Source organism: Macrobrachium rosenbergii, chromosome 40, assembly GCF_040412425.1.
Source record: "Macrobrachium rosenbergii isolate ZJJX-2024 chromosome 40, ASM4041242v1, whole genome shotgun sequence".
Classification (NCBI taxonomy): domain Eukaryota; kingdom Metazoa; phylum Arthropoda; class Malacostraca; order Decapoda; family Palaemonidae; genus Macrobrachium; species Macrobrachium rosenbergii.
The window spans coordinates 12,712,266-12,735,165 of NC_089780.1; positions in this window are offsets into that span (position 1 = coordinate 12,712,266).

The following is a 22,900-nucleotide window of genomic DNA, read 5'->3' on the forward strand; positions in this document are numbered from 1 at the left end:
GGCAAATGCAACTTCCTTCCTACCTTTGTCAGGTTGGGCAAATGCAACCTCCTACCTTTGTCAACTCGCTTTACTTATGTCACTCTGCTTTCCAATGTTTTCCATCGGTTCATTTCATCTATATCAATTCCCTACGTCTTAATTTTTTTCTTACTTTACCAAGTTGCAGCATCTCGTATTAGCATAGTGAAGACTTTCTCCGACCCAGTTCTCATTCTGTCAAAAACTCTCCATATTGACTCAGACAAGGTCCCGTCGTGAAGATTCTCATTATGGAGTTGCAACAGCTATTTTTTTCTCTCTCGTTTCGTGTTCTTTTATTTGTCGTTTTTCCCCCATTTAGGTTATTGTTGCTTTACCCTTTTCCTTCCTGTATATATCCTTCTTGACATTTTTTATGTGTGTTCCTTCGCTTCGTCTTCAATTTGTGCGTTTTTTTTTTTTTGTCATTCCATTTTTTTTCTCTCATTGTTTGGTCATTCCCTTCGCACTGTTTTTTTTTATTCATTTTCTCCTGTTTCAGCTTTCAGTGCTTGTTCAGATTTCTTCTCTGTCCTTTTCTTTGAATTCCTTTCCTCTATATTTAATTATCAATATAATTTTTGCAGCCTACTTATTCCTCTTTTCTTTTGAAGATGCCTCTCTCTCTCTCTCTCTCTCTCTCTCTCTCTCTCTCTCTCTCTCTCTCTCTCTCTCTATATATATATATATATATATATATATATATATATATATATATATATGTGTGTGTGTGTGTGTGTGTGTGTGTGTGTGTATTATATACATATGTGTGTATGTATATTTTATATATATATATATGCTTAAATGTATATTATATATATGTGAGTTTATGTATATTTTATATATATATATAAATGTATATATATATATATATATATATATAGAGAGAGAGAGAGAGAGAGAGAGAGAGAGAGAGAGAGAGAGAGAGAGAGAGGACCGATTTAATTACTAGAGAATGGAGTCGTCGCAGAAATGAAAAAAGTAGACATCAGCGACCCTGCGCAAAGAATGCGTCCTCTCTCTCTCTCTCTCTCTCTCTCTCTCTCTCTCTCTCTCTCTCTCTCAAAAACCGAGGAAATTAAAGGGGAAAGAAAATGATGCCGACTCAGTCCTTGTTCTTATTTTTCGTGAATGGAAATCCTTTCGAATTCGGCGTGAGGGTGGAAAAGCCTGTGCGCCCATCTTAAAAAAAAAAAGACTATCTATGTGGGCGTGATGTTTCATTCCTGTAAATCGCCTTCCGCCCACACTGCAATGAAATTCTTTGGCTGCACGCCTTCCCCCTCTGGGGTACCTTGACGCCTGCTGCGTAGATCAAAAAGAACTTTTGGGCAGGAACCACCAAAGCATAGCAATGCACGGACCTCTTCTGGTTCCTGTGAGTAGTCCTCCAGGCGTAGGTGGGCGGAGTCCTTCGAATGTGGGTGGGCAGATTCTATCCTGAATTCTCTCGGCGCCCTCCTTCAGAAAAAGGGGGCGGGAGGTATTTCTCTTTCCTTGTTGATACATGTGTTTCTGCTTCTCTTGACCTGGGGAGTACTGTTTTGTTTTTATTTCCTTTCTATTTTCTAACATTTTTTTTACTTTCCTTTCTTTTTCTAACTTTCTTTTTTTAATTTCCTTTCTTTTTTCTAACTTTCGTTTTTTAACTTTCTTTTTCTAACTTTTTTGCTTTCTCTTTTTTTTCTGACTTTCTTTTTTACTTTACTTTCTTTTTTCTAACTTTCTTTTTTAACTTTCCTTTCATTTTTCTACCTTTTACTACTTTCCTTTCTTTTCTAACTTTCTTTTCTTACTTTCTTCTTTCTAACTTTCATTTTTTAACTTTCATTTCATTTTCTAACTTTTTTTTTAACTTTCCTTTCTTTTTTCTGACTTTTCTTTTTTAACTTTCTTTTTCTAACTTTCTGTTTTCTTTCTTCTTTTTGACTTTAATTTTTTAAACATTTCCTCCCCCTCTCCCCCCCCCACCCCCGTCAACCACCGTTATCTGCCAACTCCAGCAAACACTCCCGAACACATAGCTGGAAGGAAGGGGGGGGGCTTTGACCCCCAGTGGAAATCTGCAGAGTAATTAGTTCTCGTGAATAAGAGTTCAGGAATGACAGAGAGGACGAGAAAGAGAAGTTTGGAAGAGAGCTAATTTGGGTCTTGACAGACAGACAGACAGGCAGAGAGAGAGAGAGAGAGAGAGAGAGAGAGAGAGAGAGAGAGAGAGAGAGAGAGAGAGAGAGAGAGAGAGAGGGGACTGTTGAAACCACAACAAAGTTTCGAAGTCTCAGGCGTCCTCTTCTAGAAATATACAAAGTGAAAAATAAGTTACTGTATGAAAATATTCGTCAAGGCACCAGTACAATATATATATGTATATATATATATATATATATATATATATATATATATATATATATATATATATATATATATATATATATATATATTTACACCTTTTGGTCTTGACATATCAAGTGATATGTAAAAAAAGTCATCATAAAAACTGGAATAAAATATTACGAGAGAGAGAGAGAGAGAGAGAGAGAGAGAGAGAGAGAGAGAGAGAGAGAGAGAAATGTTCCGTCGAAACACAAGAAGAATTACTGGTCGTCCCCCATAATGCAATAAACAATACGCGTTTTATTTATGTGTCTTTTATTTATTTATTTATTTTTTTTTATGTCGCTCGGTGCAGGGGTCCAGTTCTTTCTTATATCTTTTTTTTTAATCTTTTTCCACATCTTTTACAATATTTTCTCTTTATATTTTTAGTTTTGCTTAGATTTATATTGATAAGCTAAATAAATAAGCCGTATTATTGAACTAGAATTAAGAGCAAACTATGAGTCGTTTATCAGAAACCACTGACTGTAATCCATTGTGTTTTAACTTAACTATGTTACCTTTTCGATTACTTTTTAAAAAAAGCCTTGATATTCAACTAAGGTCGGTGTTGCCATAGGATTGTCAGTCCTTTATCAGGAGCGAGTAAATATAAGCCATTGTCAGTATCACTTAACTTTCTGTTAACTTTTCAGTTCCTTTTTAGTTTTCTGTAAAGGAAAAATGTTGTGCCGGCTTTGTCTGTCCGTCCGCAATTTTTCTGTCCGCCCTCAGATCTTAAAAACTAGTGAGGCTAGAGGGCTGCAAATTGATCTGTTGATCATCCACCCTCCAATCATCAAACATGCCAAATTTCAGCCCTCTAGCCTCAGTAGTTTTGATTTTATTCAAGGTTAAAGTTAGCCATAATCGTGCGTCTGGCAACGATAAAGGGCAGGCCACCACCGGGCCGTGGTTAAAGTTTCAGGGCCGCGGCTCATACAGCATTATACCGAGACCACCGAAGGATAGATCTAGTTTCGCTGGCCTTGATTATGCACTGTACAGAAAACTCGACTGCACCGAAGAAACTTCGGCGCATTTTTTACTTGCTTCTTTTGTGGTTCTTGAATGTCTTCCTCGTGGTATCTATCGCGTGAGCATTCCTTTCCTACCAATAAATAAATCAGCAAATTTCACGACGTATCTCTTACTGTTTGTTACTTTAATTTCTTTAATATCCGTTGCTACTGATCTATCGGCTAGGCGTTCCTTCTGTACTAAATATACTAAGTATATTTGCGTAGCTCGTATTATGTGGACTGTAAATAAATCAGTATATTTTATAACCGCGTCTCTGTTACTTTCTATTGCACTAATATCTTTTGCCAGTGACCCATCGGCTAGGCTACTCCCTCCCTATACTAAATACGAAATATATTTGCGTAGCCATTTTTAATGTGGACCGCAAATAAATCGGTACACTTCACGGCCGTGTCAACGGGACTCCAATTAAGCTGCAGCGGCGGTGACGTCCGCATGCATCGCAACAAAGGAGTTTTTTCCGTCTTGAGGGGAAAAATACGACAGGAACACGACAAAATAGCCAGGAAATTCGCGTCGTAAAAAGAAGCTCGTAAAATCTTAGTCCTCCTGAAAGCGTATGAAATATATATATGGAGATAAAAAGAAAATAATCATCGCTTTGTTTCCGGAAATGTGATGAGAGAGAGAGAGAGGGAAAGGGGACTCTCTCTCTCTCTCTCTCTCTCTCTCTCTCTCTCTCTCTCTCTCTCTCTCTCTCTCTCTCTCTCTCTCTCATCTGGACGAATGCCAAGATGTTTACACCAGCACTTGGGCGAGTGTCTGTGCTCTCTGGGCAGATAGATGAACGGGGGAGGCTTAACTCAAGTAAGAAGAAGAATTGAAATATGTTAACGATAAGGACAAGATAGATAATAAAAATCAAGTGTCGTTTATCCAGAGAGAGAGAGAGAGAGAGAGAGAGAGAGAGAGAGAGAGAGAGAGAGAGTTGTGTGCAGCATATGGGGTAGAATCAGCTATCACCATTTCTACAGCTACATTTTGATCTTAGCTCACCACCACACGTCTCTCTCTCTCTCTCTCTCTCTCTCTCTCTCTCTCTCTCTCTCTCTCTCTCTATTTTATTTTAGGCTGCTTGACATCTTTCCAGTCTTTCAAAGGGAACTTGGATTTTACTGGCAAACGTGCATATAAACATTTCCCCAGGAAATGGCAGCATATGTCTCAGAGGACATAAAGCCTCGCTTGTGCTTCGACACTGATGGGATTCTGTAGGCATATTCCCCTTTCTCCAAGACACGTCTTGAATTCTGCTTTCCAGGGCTATTATTCATTCTCTCTCTCTCTCTCTCTCTCTCTCTCTCTCTCTCTCTCTCTCTCTCTCTCTCTCTCTTATAAGTGAGAGTCTGTCAGGGGAGCTTCTAGTTCGATACTGATTATTCTGTCTCAGATTTTGTATGGAATTGGGTTTACTTGCGGTAATGGCAATCAGAAATTTACGTAGATTTTTGCAATTACTGAGACCCATTGTTCGTGTACCATTGCTGCTTTCAGTGATGCACAAAGGGCTATGGTAGTTAATCCTTTTTATGAAATTAATGTGAGCACATAGACGCGGAAGTGTGTACTCCCACTCGCAAACACATGCACACACATAAATATATATGTATATAATATAAATATAATATATATATATATATATATATATATATATATATATATATATATATATATATATATATACGTATTCATTTAACTTTATTTTTATTATTTTCTTGAAGAGCTTGTTTATCTTCAATGACCCTCTGTGTAGAGACTGGAAAGAGGAGTAACCCCTGATGATGCGTTGCAGAGTAATGATTTGAGCGTTATGAGAAAAGTAATATTTCTTTGTTTAAGGATGGATTTTGTGTCTGATTTAAAGCGTGATAAACAATAGTCTATTTACGTTTCATTGAGAGCATCGTAAACAATAGTGTCTTTGTGTTTCTTGTAGAGGATTGGAAACAATAGTGTCTTTGTGTTTCTTTTAGAGGATTGGAAACAATAGTGTCTTTGTGTTTCTTTTAGAGCATCATAAACAATAGTGTCCTTATCTTCCATTTAGAGCACCATAAACAATAATGCCTTTGTGACTCACTTAGAGCATCATAAACAATAATGCCTTTGTGACTCACTTAGAGCATCATAAACAATAATGCCTTTGTGATTCACTTAGAGCATCATAAACAATAATGCCTTTGTGATTCATTTAGAGCATTTAAAACAATGGTGTCTTTACGTTACACTTAGAGCATTACAAACAATGGTGTCTTTATGTTTCATATAGAGCATCATAAACAATAATGCCTTTGTGATTCATGTAGAGCGTCATGAACAATAGTGCCTTTGTGATTCAATTAGAGCATCATAAACAATAGTGCCTTTGTGATTCACTTAGAGCATCATGAACAATAATGCCTTTGTGATTCATTTAGTGTCATACGCAAGAGGGTCTTTGCCTCAGATTGTCTTTTTTGGTAAATGATATTCAGCCTTGAAAGTTCGCCTTGAAAATTCGCCCCGGATCCGACAGCGACTTTTATTCGAACCGTAAATAATCAGCAGATATTTTTTTTTTTTTTTTTTGTGCGTGATATTGGGACGTGATGCAGCTGTCCGTGATATCTGGACACACAACAAGCTGCAGTTGCAGAAATGGCCGCATGCATTGCACAAAGGAGGGGCTCTCCCATCCGGGGAACAAAATGCGACAGGAAGGGAACAAAATGACCGGGATATTCTTGCAATAAAAAGTCTCGTAAAATCTCTCTCTCTCTCTCTCTCTCTCTCTCTCTCTCTCTCTCTCTCTCTCTCTCTCTCTCTCTCTCTCCTGAAAAACAAACAAAGAGCACTTGTGCTCTCTCTCTCTCTCTCTCTCTCTCTCTCTCTCTCTCTCTCTCTCTCTCTCTCTCTCTTTGTCATATTTGGGTGGATGCCAAAGTGTTGACATCAGCACTTCGACCAGAGTGTCTTTGCAAAAGAGAGAGAGAGAGAGAGAGAGAGAGAGAGAGAGAGAGAGAGAGAGAGAGAGAGTGAGTCTCAACAACCAGCATTGCTACGTCACCATTCATTTCCATGACACCCCCACCCCCCCCAACCACAACAACAATCCCAGGGTTCCATCCTAAGGATACCACACTCCACCCCTACCACAAACCACCTCCGTAAACCGTAGGTGGTTTGTAGCATCGCCACACCCTCTCTCTCTCTCTCTCTCTCTCTCTCTCTCTCTCTCTCTCTCTCTCTCTCTCTCTCTCTCATTCATTCAGACTGCTTGACTTCTTTTCAGTCTCTCATAAAGAACTTGGATACTAGTTGCGAACGCGTACAATATTTTCCCGCGAAATGGTTGCATATTTTTGCAACGAGATCTGAAACTTGTTTTGTGCATCGACGTTGATGGGAGTTTTTATGGGTCCTTTTTTTTTTCGTCTTCGTACACGTCTCGGGTCTTCCATTATTACACCCACACGAAGTATACTTTCCTTTTTTAAGTCTGTCATTCATTTATCGTTTTTTTTCTGGTCTCCAATATTTTTTGGCGTGTCTGAGTCTCCGTTAACAAATACGTATCTCACTTGCTCCTAGAATTTAACTTTTTCTTCTTTATTTTTCGGCATTGTATTTCTTTAGTTTTTATATGATTCGTCTTTTTTTCAGTCGCGGGAATCTTTGAAGAATTTGTAAGTTTTTCCAAGTATTGGAATCGATAATTAATTTAGTTGTCTGGCCTCCATAATAGTTAGGGCAGTTAAATTAGTAATTAAAGTTAATTTATGGACCTGAGCACACACACAGGTGAAGCATTGATTTAGGGTTCTATAGTCAAATTCCGTAGATTGTCTTGACCAAAGTATATATATATATATATGTGTGTGTGTGTGTGTGTGTGTGTATATATATATATATATATATATATATTACTAACAGGTCCTCATTGAAACTGGATGGTATCTAGCAGAGTTATTTATTAAAAAAAATTACAAGCTTTCCAGGACTAACAGTCCTCATTATCAAGTATCCGTAGAATGACTGGACGCGTAGTCCACCTGTATTTAAATCTGTGTGCCGGCAGAGAAAGGTCAAGGTCACGAGGGCGGGGCCACACAGGAGAAGATGGGTAATAACAGGAACAAGGACTTCAATCCACTCCCCTACACAGATATAAATACAACTGAACTACGTGTCCGGGCATTCTGCGGATACTTGACAGTGAGGACTGTTAGCCCTGGAAAACTTGTTATTTCTTTGAATAAATAACTCCATTAGATACCAAACAGTTTCAGTGAGGACCTGTTAGTAATTGTATTAATGCATAGACCAATTGTGTAAGTGATAAAGTTAATATATATATATATATATATATATATATATATATATATATATATATATATATATATATATATATATATATATATATATATATATATATATATATATATATATATATATATATATATATATATATATATATAGGGAGCCCATAGAAATGCCAAAATGTGGAAAATAAAGGCTATATTTCAGAGACCAAACTGTCTCTCTCCTCAGGCAAATTTGCCTTAGGAGAGAGACAGATTGGTCTCTGAAATATAGCCTTTATTTCCACATTTCGGCGTTTCTTTGGGCTCCCTTTATATTATATATATATATATATATATATATATATATATATATATATATATATATATATATGCATATATAAATATAATTAATAGGTTGTTAAAGGTTGTTAAAGGATGTTATGGGGTTGGTCAGTGCGCAAGTGTTCTCAATACATGCTTAATTCTTTTGTCGTGTTTTCCGATTGCTGTTCATGTGTCTCTGTCCTTTTATTAATCTGTATCCGAATTTTGCTCTCTCTCTCTCTCTCTCTCTCTCTCTCTCTCTCTCTCACTGGCCGCTGCAGGGATCCCATTCTCTAAAGAAAAGTCGAATGAACGAATTTTCGTGCGGCAAAGTTGAACAAGCAAAAATGGGATCACATACTTTTTTGTCGGCTCCTCATTAACTCTCTGGTCCCAGGAATGAACCAATTCAGTGTTTAGCAGAAAAAGAAGCCTTCGGTTCAGTAAATGTTATGGAGAGTTGTATAGACTTTTATTTTACTAATATTGTTGCCAGGCGTGCTTTATTTTAGGAACTTGTAAAGACTATAGGTTGCAAAGTTATTTTATTAGTGTCACAAGATTAAAATCCGTTACCACTGTGAGAGATATTCAAAAACGAATTAGGAGAGACGGCTGCATAGATAACTGAAATGGGTTTTGTTAACTGCGGTGAAAGCTAAGCTGCGTTTCTGGGACATAGAGAAAGATTAATTGAAAAATATTGCAGAAATTTTTCGCGTTCAGACTGTCACGGGTTCGAAAGTAATTAGGTGATGGGAAATGTACTGTGTTAAATATACAGTACTTTGGCTTCAAGTTCGCATGAGACATTTTCACTGTTAATTAACCCTTATTCTTATGTATAATTTCACACATTTTTCCACGTCAGAATTAGGTATTTATTCGAACAACGAGAATACCCAATGAATAAGGTTTTCTTTTGCAAAATGAGGTCTCAAGTGGTCACTTCAACAGAACTACATGAAATCAAAGGTCATTCGAAATTATCTTGGTCTTTCTCAGAAAGATGAGTAGCTGCACATGTACTAAGGCTTATAGTTGTTTTTGACTGCAAGAATTCGGTTGCCTGCTTGTTTTTTTTTACATTGCAGGTGAGGCTCTTCGAAAGTCATTGGATGAAGGAAAAATCTCAGAATAAAAAAGAAAAGAAAAGCAGAGACCTCGCCGTTATTAAGTATATTTAAAAGACAGGTCTTACCTGTAGTAAATCCGTAAAGACAAGGTCGACGTATTTGGTGATGATTCCCATTCCCATTCCACTATTTAAGAAGTGGGTTGGTGAATTCAGGCGGGCCAGCGACAGTGCATAAGACGACTCGTGGTCGGGATGCACAAAAATGTCAGAATATCAGCCACCGAAGAAAAGTGCCTGCTATTTTTTCAAGAGCTTTGAACAAGTGTCTGATTGTCCAACAGATTACTGAGACCACGAGGGTTAGTGCAAGCTCATTGCACATTATTTCAACTGATATCTACAAGATAAAGCAAAATGTTTGCGTGACAGATACCACAAAAGTCGACACCAGAATTGAAGCTGGTCATCTTGGCATTTCCTGGACACTTTGACTCATTTCAGGCCAGGTCATTCACTTCCTGAGAGAGAGAGAGAGAGAGAGAGAGAGAGAGAGAGAGAGAGAGAGAGAGAGAGAGAGAGAGAGAGAGAGAGAGAGAGAGAGAGACTTGACAGCATTGTTATTTTCAATTCACATTCCTAATATGAGTCACAGACATCAGCGCATGACCTTGCTTTTGCACTCGAATGGAGAACCAAGGACAAAATAAAATTTCACGGGACACAAGCTTTGAAGAAAAGAAATACGATTATTGATCAATAAAATCTCACCATTTGCAATACTCCCCAAAGAGACCTCGTTGTCCGTGGGCAATTCTTTTTCGTTCTTTTTAGGCGTTTTTGAAACAAACTGTTTAAAGCTTCGAAAACGAAAGGCCTGTTTTTGTCATTCAAATACTACGATCTGGGAAGCTCTTATTATAATTTTAGCATTATCTAGGAGAGCTAAGTTACAGAGATTTTTATTTATTTATTTACGAGTATAAGTGCTGGGTATTGAAATTCTCGTAAGCTTCCTAAGAAATTGGTCTTCCCCTGGTCGAGTAATGTAGTGAGTGAATTTATTATTATTATTATTATTATTATTATTATTATTATTATTATTATTATTATTATTATTATTATTATTATTATTATTTATTATTATTATTCAGAAGATGAACCCTATTATTATTATTATAGGAACAAGCCCACTTACTCGAAATTCAAGCTTCCAAAGAACATGGTGTTCATTAGGAAGAAATAAGAGTGGGTTAAATGGAATACAAAAAGAGACCTCAATTATAGAAAAAGAAAAAATAAAATAGCATATCAACAAACAGATAATAATATATTAAAATACGAGGAAAACAGCATTAGTGCAACATTATGTACAAGAGACCGACGCACTGCTAGTGAGTGTCCCGTGCAGGTTTTGTGAAGGACCGAAGAATTGGAAGTTCCCTCTGCATAGTTTTGTTTATAATTGATTCAGGAGATTAGGCGGAAGTGACGATTTGGGGAATAAATGAATTCTAAACGCCGTAGGCATATAACCCCGTGACCCTCTTTTGGGGATATGGAAATGCGGCTTGCATATTAAATTTAATAAACCACTTCTGGAAATAGAAGGGTTAAAGTGGGAAAAAGGGGGTCTCTCTCTCTCTCTCTCTCTCTCTCTCTCTCTCTCTCTCTCTCTCTCTCTCTCTCTCTCTCTCTTCCAGCATTTAACTGTAGTTTAGTGACTTTAGCAACTTCATAAAACGTGATTTCGTGTGGTTAGAAGAGGAGTGAAGAGGAATGGGCTAAGAGGAATGAAGAATATATATATATATATATATATATATATATATATATATATATATATATATATATATGTATATATATATGTATGTATGTACGTATATATACAGTATATGTATATTATGTATAATATATATACACATGTATATATATATATGTGTGTGTGTGTGTATGTGTATGTGTACGTCCTTCCAGAACCTGTTAACCTTCCGGGTCTTTGAAAGTCATTTTGGGATGACGTTGCTAGACCTCTGTCATTTTTCCCACTCTGTGGGTTACCCACTGCAGCCAACTAACTCCATTTACCCAGTTCACTGTGTATGCCGACAGAGGTATGACGGATTTTTGACGAAGTGTATCCGACCGACTTCGTCCGTGGATCGAACCTGGGCCGCGGAACTTTCGCTCGGTAGATAATATTCCGAAATATGTCTTGTTTGTTATTCAAAGTTTTTTTTTATTTTTCATTTTATTATTTTTTTTTGTTTGATTGAGGTACTTTATCATTACGTTGTTTCTGGTGTAATTCATTACTTCTGTGAATCTTGTGGTTTATAAGTAACAGTGTTTGCCTTGGCGAGGTATAAGTATTCAGAAATAATTTTATTTTTCATTTTTAAATTGATATTATCTTATATAAAAATTTATAAAATTTTTATACTCGTATATTGTTCGCTTTCACAATACAAGAACACAGAATGTATTTTATAGTTTAATCTTGTAACTTAAATAAAAGTTGATTTTACAAGGACAGAGTATGGATGAGAAATATATATATAGGACTAACAATAAACAACCATAGCCTTACGGTGTCCACGAAGTTCTGAGAATACCTCGTGTTTTAATGCCATTATTTTTTATCTACAAGTTTAGTCTGAGTTCAGAACTTAACTTTCCACGTTTGTACTGGAGGCTCTGTTTGATCAAAAGTTATGTCAACTGTCCGAAGTTAAAACGAACGTTATTAACTCTCTCTCTCTCTCTCTCTCTCTCTCTCTCTCTCTCTCTCTCTCTCTCTCTCTCTCTCACGTAAGAAGCTGAAAAAGGAATATCTCTCTCTCTCTCTCTCTCTCTCTCTCTCTCTCTCTCTCTCTCTCTCTCTCAGGTTTCTCTCAGGTTTAGTTTGCCCAGACACGTAAGTAGTTCTCTCTCTCTCTCTCTCTCTCTCTCTCTCTCTCTCTCTCTCTCTCTCTCTCTCTCAGGTCTAGTCTACCGTAACGCATTAGTAGTTGAAAAGGAAATATCGTCCATCCAAGTCACACCACCATCCCAGTGAGGTTTATGCTCCGGACATTATTGGAACTGAAATGTGTTCAGCGCCGGTTGGGAGCCCTGTCGAAGGAAATATCTCCTTGGCACCTCCACACTTATTGTCTCAGACGTGATTAAGATTATAATTAGCTCCCGAGGGGAGACTGAGGAGACAGGGTAGATTATGCCAAGTCTAATCGACTTAGCACAAGCTGTATATAGATTATAGCTGAACGGAACATCTATTAATAGACTGCTCGAGGGGGTAGCTGCAAACAGATTTTACAAAATAGATATTAGGGGTGATATCAGGATAGAGATTGATTTCTGATGTCCAGGGAATACATGACTATTTTTTCATTACCTACGTAACTTTTTCGTCATTTTTCATTCACAGGGTATGAGATTTTTTTGGAAGTATTCTTTATGTACAAGAAATAGTGTAAGTTATGAACAGCTAAGTAAGAAAGCTTTATAATTTGTTAGTAAATACCAACGGAGGCAGCAAATTACCTTTGTATCCTAAGTGAGATTCGACACATTATTAGCTACTGAATGAGTTACTACACTAGTTTCATTGCCTCAAAAGCAATATACTAGTTATTTTAGTTAAAGGGAATTTGGGCATCAATTTCTAACAAAGTGATGTAATCATGAAGTCAGTCTTCATTTTTAACATGTACAGATGTATGATAATTGGTCTTTTAAATGGATAAAACTAGTCTCTACAGGACTCAGTGAGACAAAGATAAAAAACTAGGGTATGCAGGAATGGGTAGGACTTAGGGTGGGTTTATGTAGGGCGTGGGGGTTAGCTCTATAGCTGAAGACTACAGAGCTAAGGAAGATACAGAGCTTGTAACGTCATGGAGACTGAGTAAAAATATCTTAGTTTGAGCATTTTATGAATAAGAATAAGTCTGGCAAATGGTAAAGAATGATTGAAGGTTAGCATTTTCAGGAGAGTGAATCTGGCTTGGCTGGGCTTGGAGAATGGGAAAGGGTGGTTTTGCTAGGTGACTTAACCGCAAAGACAGGTGATAGAGACGGAGATGGAATTGTTAGTAGGTATGAAGGTCCTGTAGGGTAGTCTTGCCGAGACTGTGTTTAGAAAGGTCTTGATTGTTAAACATGCATACTTTAATAAAAGTTGTGTTATTAAAGAATAGATAGAGAGGCACATTGATGGATGCAGTGACAGGATAAAAAGTTCTGGAGATTTATCAGATCACTGTCTTGTTTAACTAAATCAGAAGAGATAAATGTTCAAGTCGGAGGAGGAGTGAAAATGTTGCCACAGATTTTATGGAGCAAGAATAACCTACAAGAAGAAAATGGATGATGCATGCTTGCAAAGTAAAAAAAAACTGAAGCAGCATTAGTAAATGAGTATGGCAAAATCATGAATGGGGAGATATGGTGATTTCTTTTGCATATATATATATATATATATATATATGTGTATATATATATATATATATATATATATATATATATATATATATATTATTTATATTGTGGTTAGGTTATATGCTCTCCTTTTTTAGCCTTGTGTATGCATAACACAAACTGTTTCTAATAGCAGTACCCTAACATTATGTTTAATATAGAACACACATATATTCCCATCCCTCGCCAAGCAAAAGAAATGAAAGGAAGGAGTAACAGAACAAATAAAAAATTCCACCAAAGGAACTTTGTAACACAGTTCTCTCCCTTTAACTCTTACAACAGCGAACATAAAAACCTCGTAACAAAGAGAACAAGCAATTACAGAAAGCAAAGACACTCTATCAGTTTTCCTCTCTGTACTAATTCCTTCCCTGAAGGGTTGCCTAATTCCTGTATTTGGATGGACTGAAAAATGAGGCTGGGGGCGGGCTATCTCCCCTCTTTTGTTTCAAGTGCTCCCTCGCTACCTGGACCTCAGCTTCTGTCATGCTCAGTATTTATTCTCTTGTCAGGTATTGGTATAGTCTCTCTTAGACTCGTGTTTGTTATAACAGTTAGTCTTTATTCTTAACTACTCTTATTCGCCATTTTTATTCTTGTTATTTCATCGTCTTTGTTTTTATTCGAGTAATTTTGTTCAGTGGTGTTATTTCTCTTGTTTTATCAAGTCTTATTACATTCCCTTTGTTTATAGCTTGAAATGTCGCGCATGCGCCGCAGAAGGAATGCATAAGCCGTTGCACTGCCGCCTTATGTCCTATATACCAAACCCCCTCTCCACCCAAGTTAGGACCTGGGAGAACCAGGCTGTGGCCGCTGATGACTCAGTAGGTAGACTTATGGGCCGTCCAGATCTCCCACCCTTGAAGCTAAAGCTTTTAAAGTCTGATGCTTTTCCCATTTTATTTTAAAAAATGGGTGAGAAAGCCTCTATTCTCTGTGTACTCCTACCTAGACAGTAATATCAATATTTGTCATCATTTATTTCAAGAATTGACAAACAGATAAAGCGGAGGCCTTAACAAAATAGTGAAAAGTAGACGCTTTAACCCAAAGTGACTGGCATTTGTTTGCTAATTTATAACTATTTTCAGTAACTTGTTTATTGCTTAGCTTATACAGAAGATAGTATCAATACCTGATAACATTCTTGCTGTCTAATAACACGATGAGTTTCCAACTGCCATTCTGCATAGGCCTACTCTCCTGCTCTATACTTTGATTCATGTGTTTATCTACGAAAATGTTATCAAACATCTCATTTCTGTTGAATATGTTGTTACTAATGGTGCTCAAGTTGATAAATCTAAGTTTTTTTTGTAGGTCCTCGTTGCATAGAATTGTTCATTGGTGTTTTAAATATTGTTCTCACATTAGGTGCGTTTCTTTTCATTATTTATTTCGAAAAGACAGAACCTCTTCTTTGCTGAGAAGTATATTCTTTTTATTCTTTCTGTAGACACTGGTTTTGCCTTTAGTCACTAAAATAAAGGAGAATTTCCCCTTGGAAGGAGGCTCGAAAACACACTGCAACAAAATAACTGCACACTATGGACTAGTCCCTATCGGGTTTTACAGAATTAAAGAGCTCTTGGAAGAGTAGCCGCTCGTATAGCCTTAGGAAGCGTTGCTGTAGAAACCTGACGCCTTCATTCTCTCTCTCTCTCTCTCTCTCTCTCTCTCTCTCTCTCTCTCTCTCTCTCTCTCCTTCCCCACCCGCCCCTTCAGTGTATGTGAGCGGAAGGAAAGATGGACAAAAAGTCTACAGTAATTTCGAGGAAATACAGAGAGGCTTCTTCTTAATTCCTTCAACTCCTGCTGGCTCGGAGAAGACATTGCCGTAAACGACCTTACTTCACACTGTATATATGTTTCTCTCTCTCTCTCTCTCTCTCTCTCTCTCTCTCTCTCTCTCTCTCTCTCTCTCTTTCAGTTGTTATATAAGTTTTTTATAAGAATATATATTAATACATACACTATATGTATCGGTGTGTGTGTGCATGTTTGTCTTATAACTTTCTTAGCCCTTTGTTGGCCGAGCCGGTTGAGCTTCAGACTGTCATTCGATGGGCCGGAGTTCAATTCCCGCGGCCGGCTGATGAAGAGTTAGAGGAATTTGTTTCTGGTGATAGAAATTCATTCCACAATAAGCTGTAGGTCCCGTTGCTAAGTAACCAACTGGTTCTTAGCCACGTAAAATAAGTCTAATCCTTCGGGCCAGCCCTAGGAGAGCTGTTAATCAGCTCAGTGGTCTGGTAAAACTAAGATATACTTAACTTATTGCTTAAATAAGATTCTTGGCTGTGGTGTAATTTCAGCAGATCTCTCTCTCTCTCTCTCTCTCTCTCTCTCTCTCTCTCTCTCTCTCTCTCCACAGTGACCTTGAATCGATGTCTTTCAGAGCAGCCAAAACTTGATGCTTGCTTGCATTGGTGTTCACAAGTGGCCCTTTCTCTTTTCCTTTACCGCTTCTGCTTTCGATATATCCATAAATTTCAAGGCATCTAAAGGCATGAGGCTGAAAAACACAATCTCGTTTTGAAGGGTAAATGGTGCATTTATCTGTCGTCTTGTAAATATCAAGGAAACGGAAGGCATTATTTCTGTTTTCATAAATTTTCTTACTTTGGTTTTCTGTACTTTCTTTGGTGCATGGCTTCTTCTTCTTCTTCTTCTTCAGTTTTATTTCCTACTTCTTTGTACTCTTTTGTAGGTCCTCTCTTTTGGTTACCTTTGTGAAGTAGAATACATAACACTCTACGATTCATTTTCCATTGCGTTCTATTTCACTCACTATCCTCCATACCTCTTTTCTCATTTTTACTCCATTTTACGTCTTTTCCTTTCGTTCCTCCCACTCAAAACCTTCGTAGGGAGGCGTGAAGGCAGACCCCCTCAAAATCATCATCCGCGGTTCCCGCCCTTTAGCGTCGGCCTCTGGAGATTCCTCGAAGTGCGCTTCGAGAGTCCTTGAGGATCCTTCCACCTCGACGCCATCGGCCCGAACCCTCGAAAGGTGAAGCCTGAGAGGGCCTGAAGTGGCTCGAAAGGGTTAATTTGGGGTTTGTGTGGTTATGGAGGAAGCGACGTCAATTTTGAATCTTGGAAAAATATTTATATCATGGCTTAGAGTAGGACTGTGAATCGTTTTGGGAAGGGGACCTGATTGATAGGTAACTAACTCTCTCTCTCTCTCTCTCTCTCTCTCTCTCTCTCTCTCTCTCTCTCTCTCTCTTGGGGTAAGTCTGTTTACTGGGCCTTAGGGAGGATTGTGAATCCTTTGACGCCACCTGATTGATAGGTAACCTCCTCTCTCTCTCTCTCTCTCTCTCTCTCTCTCTCTCTCTCTCTCTCTCTCTCTCTCTCTCTCTCTTTTGATAACAATACTAACCTCATAAGTCTGTTTACTGGGCTTAGAGTAGGACTGTGAATCGTTTGGGAGAGAACGCCACCTGATTGATAGGTAACCTCTCTCTCTCTCTCTCTCTCTCTCTCTCTCTCTCTCTCTCTCTCTGATAACAATACTAACCTCATAAGTCTGTTTACTGGGCTTAGAGTAGGACTGTGAATCGATTGGGAGGAACGCCACCTGATTGATCTCTCTCTCTCTCTCTCTCTCTCTCTCTCTCTCTCTCTCTCTCTTTTGATAACTGATACTAACCTCATAAGTCTGTTTACTGGGCTTAGAGTAGGATTGTGAATCCTTTGGGGAAGAACGCCACCTGATTGATAGGTAACCTCTCTCTCTCTCTCTCTCTCTCTCTCTCTCTCTCTCTCTCTCTCTCTCTCTCTCTCTCTCTCTCTCTTGATAACAATACTAACCTCATAAGTCTGTTTACTGGGCTTAGAGTAGGACTGTGAATCGTTTGGGGAGAGAACGCCACCTGATTGATAGGTAACGTCTCTCTCTCTCTCTCTCTCTCTCTCTCTCTCTCTCTCTCTCTCTCTCTCTCTCTCTCTCTTGATACCAATACTAACCTCGTAAGTTAATCTCAGTCTGTTTACTGAGGATTGGTACTGTGACAGCAGTAAGCAGTAAAACCTCTTTTGTCCTGCAATCAGGCATTATTCCAGAACAGCTGTTATCATATGAATCCATTACATTCAGGTGCGATAACATTGTATAACTTGTCGAGCAAGTGTCTGTTTGACAGAACAGATAAGATTAAATCTTGCTTCGTTTCATTGCTTTAAGCCTATCGCTTTATTTTTTATCAGTGCTTACTAGAGTTAGTGCGTTACTTTCTTAAAATTTTCATTTCGAGCTTTAGAAATCAATACGATAGTGAAACAAGGAGATGGAATGCAAATTTGGATTTATTTTCTCTTGTTTAGACTGGATAGTATTGTACAGTCCTTGGTAGATTTCGGCATTCTTCTTCTTATTATTATTGTTGTCTTTGTTCACTCTACTGTGGTAATACTCACAGAGGAACTCAAAATCACCATCAAAAGCATCAGGTTCGAATAAAGGCGACGGAACAACAAAACGCAGTGGACCTAAAACGGTCTTCCGCCAGAAGGGGGTGACACAATAAAACCAGCGTCACGTCGTTAACAATTCCCCCGAGACAGTAACTATTGTTGGCGGAGAAATGGTGGGGGGAAAGTTGTTGCCGAATGAGTACACTGGTAGTGTCAACCTTGTATGCTTCCTGTCTCATATCCCCGGGAGGTAAGTCTAGGGTAGGTCTAGGGGAGGTGTTGAATTGTCCCGCATGGAGAGAACCGGTTCCCTGGCTCAGGGACATCGGCCTAGGGCGGGTCTGGGGAGGCGCTGAATAAGCCCGCATGGAGAGGGAAGCTGGTCCCTGGCTTAGGGACTTGCAGCCATCTGCCTGGTGTTTATACGGTTCCCTATGTTTATTTATGAGGGGCTGTTTGTTGTTGTGCTTTCGGGTTAGTTTGTTTTGGATGGCGCGTAATCGGCAAAGAGCTGCCGCTGCAGCTTTGCTGTCAGGAGGGTAAGGCGACATTTGTTAGGTCCCTTATTTCGAATTCTGTAGATTTCTATCCGCTTTTCGTAAAGGATGGGAAAGCCTTGGGTCCTCTGCACCTCGTCCATTACTATGTGCGCATTTATTTGTGTATGAGAGAGAGAGAGAGAGAGAGAGAGAGAGAGAGAGAGAGAGAGAGAGAGAGATAAAATTATCCTCCTGTTTTCAATATCTGGTTTAGTGGATTTTCGTAACTTTTTTCATGTGGAAAAAGGAAAGACGGAGAAAATTTAGTATCACAGATTTCCGTAATCTGGTTTCGTAGATTTTCATAATATTTTCCCGTTGACTAAAAGTAGAAGTATATTAATGTATACTTTACAAATGTATTTATATATGCATATCTTGCTCTACGCAAACAAACATTCAGGTTGAGGTATAAGACATATGAGAATGTCAGTGAATTTCCAGACATACTCGAGCGTTTTGGACTTTTATTATTGGCTCAAATTGTTTATATCTTGCAGTATGAAAGACCAAAACTGAAATAGAATTATGAGGGTATATATTGGACACAACAAACACCCTGTGAAGGTTTTGCAAGTTCACTACAACCAGGGTGATATTCCAACACTGTGTGGGCGGTCATGACATTAGGCCCATAATCCGTTATAGACTTCATCCTTCACCCTTTACAAGACTGCGGGATGTCATTTCCAATACCTTCAAGAAACAGAAAATATCCCTTAATAGTCTGGGCATTAATGCCCTTCAAAGCATACAGCAAAGACTAGGTACCATGCATGTGCCCCCGTGCTTGTGGCATACCCCTTGAGGGAAGCGCCAAGGAAAATATATGTTCATGATTCCTGAAGCAAGAGGAGTACTTCTGAAGCAAGTAAGACAGCCTTAGTTACCCCGGTGCTTGGCATGTATGCCTAAAATCTATAAATCAATCAATCAATATATATTTCAAAGCAAGAAGGTTACATATCTTCTGAGCTAAGAGGAGCACATATCTTCTAAAGCAAGAGGGAGTGTATGCTTTCTAACCCCGTCTACTGGGACAAGTATTAGACTCACCACCCTGTGAAAAGGCGCCATTTGTAGGATGTCACAATTTTTTGTTGTCATTGTTGTTTTGATGTTATCCTCAAACATCAGTGTGACAGAGACCTATGTCTTTGTAGTTTTGCCCGTGTAGTCCTAAAATCAATGCCACCAGGGAAAGAAATTGCTACCAAACAATTTTTTTATTTGAGGGGAGAAGTTGATCTGAAGAATAACGAAATGATATCTGGACAGTTACAAAATATTAATGAAAATACTCGCTGTAACCTCTGAATTAATTAAGAATGTTGAAAGGGAGAATATATACACAAATATTTTTCTCCGCCATTTCACCAAATGCTGTTTTCCCTCTTTCGAGTAGGTGACACCAAAAAGGTTAGACCCTTCTACTTCCACAGGCCTTGCCATTTTCCTGGACTCCAAGAAACCCTGGAGCATCTTGTGAACTGGTGAGCAGTAGGCTGGAAACGATCTATAGTCTAGGAATAGCAACAGTAGAGCACTACTCTGTTCAGCCACAGTGCCGACTTTGGCTGACTGCACTTTCCAGAGCCCTGCAATAGGGTTGTCAGAACCTTACGCTGTATTGCTGGTCATCCGATTAGCAACTAGCCTGATCACCACTTGACGGGTGATTACAAAAAGAGACGGATACCACTGTGGATGGGTGATTACCAAGAATGAGATACACCACTGGTCCTTAAGTTTTGGACCAGGAAATGGAGACTAGCAACCCCCGGAGATAAAAAAAATAATAGAGCCTTATATAGAAAGCTCAAGAGTTTATGAAAGCTAATAATGACTGGCGCGGTAAATGGCTCCTGGTAAATCTTTAGTGATGGTGTATTAAGAGGTTAACGTTGTTGAAGTTTTTGCATTAGACTTCATCCACAGTTCAGTTATTAAATTAGGAAAGTGCTGAGATCTTTTGTTGTAATTTCCCTGAAGTCACCTGCTGCTAGAGGAAACTGCTCAGTGCAGACACTATAATAATATATATATATATATATATATATATATATATATATATATATATATATATATATATATATATATATATATATATATATATATATATATATATATATATATATATATAGGATATATATATATTAAGACATATAGAAAAAGCAAGAGTCAGGATGTGTAATATAAAGACAGAGAGAGAGAGAGAGAGAGAGAAAGAAGAGACAACCAGAGTTAATTACACAGAAAGGAGGAGACGAAGCAGAGATGGAAAATGGACGTCAGTGACCCAGGGGAAAGAATGTCTCCCCTCTTATCTGCCGCTTCAAAAATAAAATATAAAAAAATAAAAAGAGGGGAAATAAAAGGCTGAAACAAAATAGACCCCCTCAGCTGTCTTCATCTTGTTTCAAATTTTGTGAGCGAAAGTAATCCTCTGGTTTGTAAGTGTGGGCGAAGGAGTTACCGACCACGCTCAAGTACGCCTTTTTAAACGCGGGCGTTTAATGGGCGTGGTATTTTTTTTCCTTTTGCACTCGCCTCCAGCCCACACCACAATAAGAATCTTTTTCAGCCCCAAATGGCAGCTGACAGCCTCGTTCCCACCTCATTCTCCGCCAGGCTGCAGACCAAATAACTCATCGACCTGAGACAAGCAGAGCATAGTAATGCGCAATTGTCTTCCGGTTCCGGAAAGGGAGGAGGAGTCCTTGGCGACCTCCCCCCCCCCAACCCCCGCCCTCCCAGCTCCCAAAAAATAGGAATTCCCTTTCTCCTTCCCTCGTTGGTTCATGTCCGTCTACTCCCCTTGACAAGGGGATTACTGTATTTTTTCCTTCCTTCGCCTCTTCCTCAGGAGGGGGGATACACCCCCCACATTTCCCTTCCCCCTTGGCAACTTCAGGGGCGTCTTTTCAGAGAGACAGCGTGAAGGACCGGGGCAATGACCCCCAGTGGGAATATGCACGTACGCTGGGAAGTACCAGTCTGGTTACTGGTAGTGATTACAGCAGTCTTTGCTGAATGAGAGATTAGGGTTGGGAGAGAGAGAGAGAGAGAGAGAGAGAGAGAGAGAGAGAGAGAGAGAGAGAGAGAGAGAGAGAGAGAGATGGGCATAGTAGGTGAAGAGACAGACTGAATGACATATAGACCAAATTCTGTATTCTTTGATCAGATGTGTCAAATTCTCTGCTTTTTTATATGCTCTGATAATTCCATTATCCCTAAACAGAGTATTGTAAAATTGTAATTCTTTACCAGATGCTTTCAGTTCAATATTCCTTTTATAGCCACCGATAACTCTCTTCTTCTTTTTGATAAACATATTCCTTTATCAGACATGCCAGATGTCTCTAAATTCCTGTCATTTACCTTGAATTTTCTGTTACTTGATCAGATAGTTCTAGATGTATTCCTTGCTTGCTTTTGCAAGTGGTATAAGTCCCTAGCATTCCAAAATCATGATCTATGCTTGCGCAGGCAATTTTATATAAATCGCAAACCATTGTTTATATTTCACTAAGCTGCAATAATGTCGACATGCATTGCACAAAGGAGATTTTGCCATCTGGTAGGCAATTTACGACAGAAAGAAGACTGTATAGCCTGAAGACTGTGTAGCCTGGAAGTTCGCGTCATAAAAGTATCTCGTAAAATGCCAGTCTTTTAAAAAAAAAAAAAGTTTCGAGCTGGTGTGGAAGAAAGAGAAAGACTCTCTCTCTCTCTCTCTCTCTCTCTCTCTCTCTCTCTCTCTCTCTCTCTCTCTCTCTCTCTCTCAACTGGATGATTGCCAAGATTTTTACAGCAGTACTTCGGTGGCATTAATAAGTGCGTATAAACTTAGGACTTAAATAAATAAAGAAGAAAAATAGGAAATTCTTGATAAAAGGACAAAGACAGACCGATGCTCTTGCTGATGCACAAGCAAAAGATATTGCTTGCCGCTTAATCTGAGAGAGAGAGAGAGAGAGAGAGAGAGAGAGAGAGAGAGAGAGAGAGAGAGAGAGAGAGAGAGAGACGAGGCGTGGGAAGTTGGGGGACTTGGAGTTGAATCAACAACCAGCATTCCTCCTGCACCATTCATCTCTCGTGATCCTCAACCCCGCCCCCCCCAAACCTCTCTCTCTCTCTCTCTCTCTCTCTCTCTCTCTCTCTCTCTCTCTCTCTCTCTCTCTCTCTCTCTGTGGAGTAAAACTGAAAAAAAGCAAAAAGTGCGTATATGATCCGTTTTCAATCTCTGCTCATTAAATTTCTGGTCCCACTCAATCGAAGGTCGAGAGAAAAAGAGGCCTTAGGTCATTAAACGCTATGGAGAGTTA